A 6,000-nucleotide genomic window follows, 5' to 3' on the forward strand; every position below is an offset into this window, starting at 1 on the left:
ATCATGTTGTATTTGTGTTTTTCATTCCGAGACATTAATTATGATGTCCTCGTTTAGTTTGCCTCCTTTACCAACCGAATACAAACGAAATATGTTCCCTTGCCCTTATTTAGGATTATTTGTGATTAAGATTTATCACGTGTAAAACTACACGTAGAAAACCAATATCAAGGTGAATTCAAAGCTGAATTGGAAACAGATTAGTCCTGAAATTTCATTATGGATCTTGTTTTTCCGAGTGTCATGAGAAACACTATCAAGTTTCTTGATGTGAATCAAAGTGTATGCCGTCACTTTCTCTTTCGCCCTAGATCTGTAAAACCCTTATTGGGGAAAGTATCCAGTCTATAAACAACATCACACATCTTGCGGAGCCGAGGTTACCCACTAGGTACCCGCGCCTACCAGGGCATCGACCAGACCAAAGAGAAAACCCATACAATGCATGGTAACATTATCTTAAATATTGTTTGGTTCTTTGGAGTATACATTGTATTATACAATAGTGTACTACTTTCTGTCATCGATTATCATGTATGCCATGATGGGCGTGTCAATGTGCAGTCTGCAATGTCTGGTCTGCAAGTATATGCGATGGTCGAACGTGTTTTTAAGTAACGAGTCAAAGTGTAACAGAATAATTTTAATGATGAATCATAAGAGAAAAACACTGAGAAGTAAGTAGCTTGTGTTTGACATCTTGAAATTGATGAAAGTACAATGTAATAAAAGTGAGAGAGATGTTAAAATAGGACTTGGCCGTCGTACCCACGAATCTGTGTTGGCGCTACAAAAATTTCTACGCGCAATAAAACTGAATTTTGGTTGCGCGGTGTCAATCATAATTTGTGTCGTGTTTGTAGACAATGAATTCAAGGTAGATGGCAAAGCATAATACTTGTTGTGAAGATACATGTGTTATGAAGGAAAATAATGTTCTCTAGTGTGTAAAGAGCGCAATGATTCTGATACAGGAATTGGAAGTGTGAAATCCATGGCGCCAACAGCGGGAAGCTGCTGGGAAAACGGGTGGCCATCAAGGACAATGTCGCTGTGGCCGGCGTTCCAATGCTGAATGGCTGCCACGCTATGAACGGATACACTCCCGACTTCGACGCAACTGTTGTGACGAGGATATTAGACGCAGGTGTGGGTGTGTGTGTGTGTGTGTGTGTTTGCTTGTTTCTTGACCTGTTTGTCCATCTCGCCTGCCATCCAGTTTCTGAAGAGAACGGAATTTATCCATAATCTTACCTTCATTCCTGACAGATCAATAGACTTCCAGATACAAGAAGTGACAAAATGATAACATAATTATATTAAAGAGGAGCAATAAAAAATTCTGAACACCAAGTCAGACTATTGTAATAGGTTATTATAATATTGACCCTCTGATTCTCACCGACACTTTGCATGGGCGACTGCTGCGAGTCCAAAGCACAGCATTTTAATTCTGCTGGGCTGATCTGCAGCGATTACAAGATTCTCGAGGATCTCTCCTCTTCTGAAAGAGCTATAAAACTGGCTCTCTATTCGCCAATGAATAGGACTAATCTTTAAAATCTTGAGTATTGTATACGTACAAGCACTTAACTAGTCAAGCCCCTGTAACTATGAGTACGTAAATCTTACAAACACACTCATAATTTGCGCAGTTTTATAAAAAGACACTCATCTGCTTCAAATCCCGACCAATGAAAACTAACATTAGGAAACCGAGCATTTTGCATGTGGAGCTCCGAAACTGTAGAAAATCCTAGAACTGTAGTATTCTTTAAACCATGACTTATAACACATCTTATACAACTACTCATCATTGTTTGACGTATCAGGAGCGCTTGCAGTGCAGAAAGTTATGTGCAGATGGGTTCTGCGCTTTGTGAATTGAAATTATTACATGTATTATCATAGTACTATGACACCTCAAGTGAGTTTTGGCGGTGTAGATGTAATGTCAGCTTGCCTGATTTCCGTATATAGCCACAAATCAATAGGGACTAAATGATATTACAGAAACAATGAGTAATTCCATTCGTTTCATTTATGCTCCTAACGTCCTCAAAGGGGGTGTTATAGCGGGAAAGACTGTGTGTGAGAACCTGTGCTTGTCTGGCACCAGCTACACAGCAGCCAATGGCCCGGTGATGAACCCACACGATGTCCGAAGGTCCGCAGGTGGATCAAGTTCTGGGAGTGCTGTCGCGGTAAGATCCAACCACCGTCTTGATGATTACCAATTTTGTATTCATGATTTGGATTTGACTTTCGTGCGGATATTGTGAATAATTACTCGTGTGCACAACGAATCCAACATATTTTTTTTCCGTAGTTGTATTTTGTTTATGTGTGTGTGTGTGTGTGTGTGTGTGTGTGTGTTTAAGAGTTGCTAATATGCACTGTACCTGATATTGATATCATGCCCCGCTAACTCACATGGAAGGTTCGATTGCTAATCGATGCTGGAAGATATATTATCTTCATTTACCATTTATATGGCATACAGTAAATGTCATATTCTCTCGTGGATTACGACATGAGGGTCTTGTAGTCCAAGTACCAAACGATCTTTTCATGTCCTTCAATTCTCGTGTAGCGCCTTTGTTTGGTAACCATTAAGGCCTATAAAGAGTGGATGTCGATCAAGATTTATTTATTTTGTTGTTGTTGTTGTTGTTGTTGAAAGAACAGTTTATATTGTATTGTTTAGTGAGCGTGTTTCAGAATCATTTCTACAGGTTTATTCTCTTTCCGTATCAGGTCTTGATGCGAGACGTGGACATGGCTATTGGAGGCGACCAAGGAGGATCCGTACGTATGCCAGCGGCGTGGACCGGGATTGTTGGTCTGAAGCCTACCCATGGCCTTGTCCCCTACACCGGCGCCATGGCCATGGAACCAGCACTGGACCACTTGGGGCCTATGGCAAGGACAGTCCAAGAATGTGCCCAGTTACTTGAAGTAATGAGATTAATGCTGATTAGAATCATAAAACATGTCTTTCATAACATAATTTATGCCATCTCATGAGAATAATTGTTTTTGAAGGATATTGAATAAAAAGCAAGAATCTTTTATGAATGTGTAGAAAAGAGTTCAAAATTAGAGCAAAGAAAGATATCAACGATCTCACTGATTAGAATGAATATTAGTCCTTAGCCCACTTAAATCAAGAGTAGAGTATTTAGTGTATCTCTGGAGGCAATCTTATCAAACATTAGTACAGGTTCCGCGTAAACACTTGTCAAGTCATGGTTTATCCTTGTTGCTTTGCCTGTTCATCGATGATGGAGGTTTTTTACCCATGTTCTTTTCCCTTTTCGCATTTACGACAACACATGATTTCAAGTTAATGTTAATATGGCAGTCATGTACATGTATGTATATTATACGTATACGTATACATTTTTTTTTCAAACACGGACACTTTTTTAAGGCTTTTTAGGTATACCGTCGAGATGTTTCGACGTCAAGTGGAATTATTGTAATAACTTTCTTGTGATATGGCTTTATATCGTGCAGGTTATAGCTGGATACGACAGCGGAAACGACCCGAGACAGTGTCCACACGTCAAGGTTCCCGAGTACACAAAGGAGGTAAGGCGGTGACGGTTTATTGCTTTAAAGAGCTCAACCGCCACAATTTGGAAAATCCTTGCCTGTGGCTGTTGACTTCACGTTGTCTTTCATTTTTTGTTGTCAACTTCATAGCTTTATTTTGTAAGACTATACAGTATTATTAAGAGACAAGATAATAGTATTGCAAAGGAAATGACATAGCTTGGCTATAAAAGTTGGGGAAATAAAGTAATGTATAAAGACTACAATAATGATCATGGTTATGATAAACTTTGTTCGTGCATTGCTTAAAAAGTAGGTAATACTAGTAACAGGCTATGTAAGACTGTCCTACGATTTTTTTTTTCTTTGAGTTTTTATTGATCAAGATAAGAGGATTACAAAAACATCACAACAAAATTCGAGATATTTAGTGAATGTAGGACTGGGTATAATAAACGTTGTAATGGTGATTCTGACAAGTCGCAGTCAATACCAGAGTCAATATGCCAGCAAATTTGGATTTTATACAAGGTTCTAATGTACATGCTCATGACTGTAACTTGCTGGCTTTTTCTTTTGAAAGGTGAGCGCTGATTAGCTCTTTGCTGCCTCTCAATATCGATATTTTTGTAAGATTGACGTGATTACTTAAAGTGAGGTTAGGCCTGATGAGCACACAATGCTAACTCCCAGTTCACACTGTATGTCTTGGCAAGGACGAAGCAAAGGTTGACGTTAGGATCAAAGAGTTTTAGTGCTGAAATGTTTGTTTGTTTGTTTGTTTTTTGTTTTTGTTTTTATTGATTTCCATCTGAGAAGATGACCGGATAGCCCATATTCAGATGCAATAGCCGGTCTTCCATGGGGTCCTGTTGAATGTTAGGCGGGACCACTTTACCGGGTTAGACACCTGGCTTTTTGCGATTGATAAATGAAGCGGGATCTTTTACGTACATGAGTTGTGACTCTCTCAAACACGGTACTTTAATTTTATGTCCTATCCGAGGAACAAAGTGTTTGCCTCTTACTAGAGGGGACGGTATGATTACACACAACATTGTTCAGTGATACCCGGGAATCGAACCTGGGTCCTTTGGATCATGAGGTAGACGCGCTTATATAGCCCTACCGACTGAGCTAGCTAACTCACCGCCAATGTATGTCTTTTTGAGCCATTTTAATATATTTCTCTGTGTATATAGCTTGACAGTGGTTCGGTAACTGGTATGAAGATAGGCCTGTTGCGCGAGGGGTTCAGAACTCCGGTGGCACAGACAGCCGTTAATTCCTTGGTCGAGGAGACAGTCTTCCGTCTTAGAGGGATGGGAGTGGGAGTGCAAGTTCGAGAAGTCACTGTTCCTGTGCATGCTCACGGTAATTTTTCAGTCATAATTGTCATATTCACACCAGAATTTTCATTTTTCTTAAAAATGGCAAGATGTCAAAAGTGTGCTCAAACACTGCCTTCTTAATTTGATACCGTGACTGTTTTGCTGCTTAATTTTCCTGTATTTATTCTAATTGCATGTTGTATATTTATTTTTGTTTGTTTGTTTGTTTGTTTGTTTGTTTTTTAGTTCACACCCACCGGATCGTTCCAACATCCCTGACACCCAATCATGTATATTGTGTGTAAAATACACCACAATCTAATGTTTCACCATGCGGCGCGATTCAGATTTTGAATAAAGCAGTACGTATATGTTATGTATACGTTACATACCTTACACAATGGTCTTACACAAGGCATTTACACACACACATTATTATTCATTAATACTTATGTAATCTTGTACCCTAGTATTACTTTGTTTGTCACATTACACGTTGTTAATTTAAAGTGGAATTGTGTTAACATTTTCCAGCACCCGGTATATGGAGCTGCATTGGTGAGGGGATTTACGAAACCGTCATTCGTCATGGAGGCAAGTTTATATTTTACTTCAATTTACTCAAAAACGGACAACGTTGTTTTCGTCACTTATATCATGCAGGCATACATCAAATTACTTCACCATGACTCTGCAAATACTAAATCAAGGGCCGTCCGTCGACCTCGATTATACGGCCCTCTCTTATCCGGACGCCTCTAAGCAGTGAAGACTACCCCCCCCCCCCCCCCAAAAAAAAAGAAGTTATTTCAAACACTACAATTAAAACTCCTACAAAACTCACGCAATTCACCTATGATATTCCCTACAGAAACATGCGATGAATTTACAGTAAAATGCTTCAGTTGCATGATTACGATTTCAATTTGGCTATTAGCATGAATTACATACAATTCTGTTGCAGTGTGCACGACCTACGTAGCTACCACTGGGTCGGCAGCTTACAAAATACATAAACATTGTTTCTCCCATATCAGGCCAAATCGCTTGTCCGGACGGGGTCGGACTGTTCGGGTCATTTAGTAAAGCTATAAAAGAGCTCCCCCCCCTC

General features: G+C 39.6%; 1 pseudogene; it reads left to right on the plus strand.

The window, feature by feature from the left end:
• Positions 1-6,000, plus strand: part of LOC140240493 (amidase-like) — a 32,697-nt pseudogene that overhangs the window by 5,728 nt on the left and 20,969 nt on the right.

The sequence above is a fragment of the Diadema setosum genome, chromosome 2 (assembly GCF_964275005.1).
Source record: "Diadema setosum chromosome 2, eeDiaSeto1, whole genome shotgun sequence".
Taxonomy (NCBI): Eukaryota; Metazoa; Echinodermata; class Echinoidea; order Diadematoida; family Diadematidae; genus Diadema; species Diadema setosum.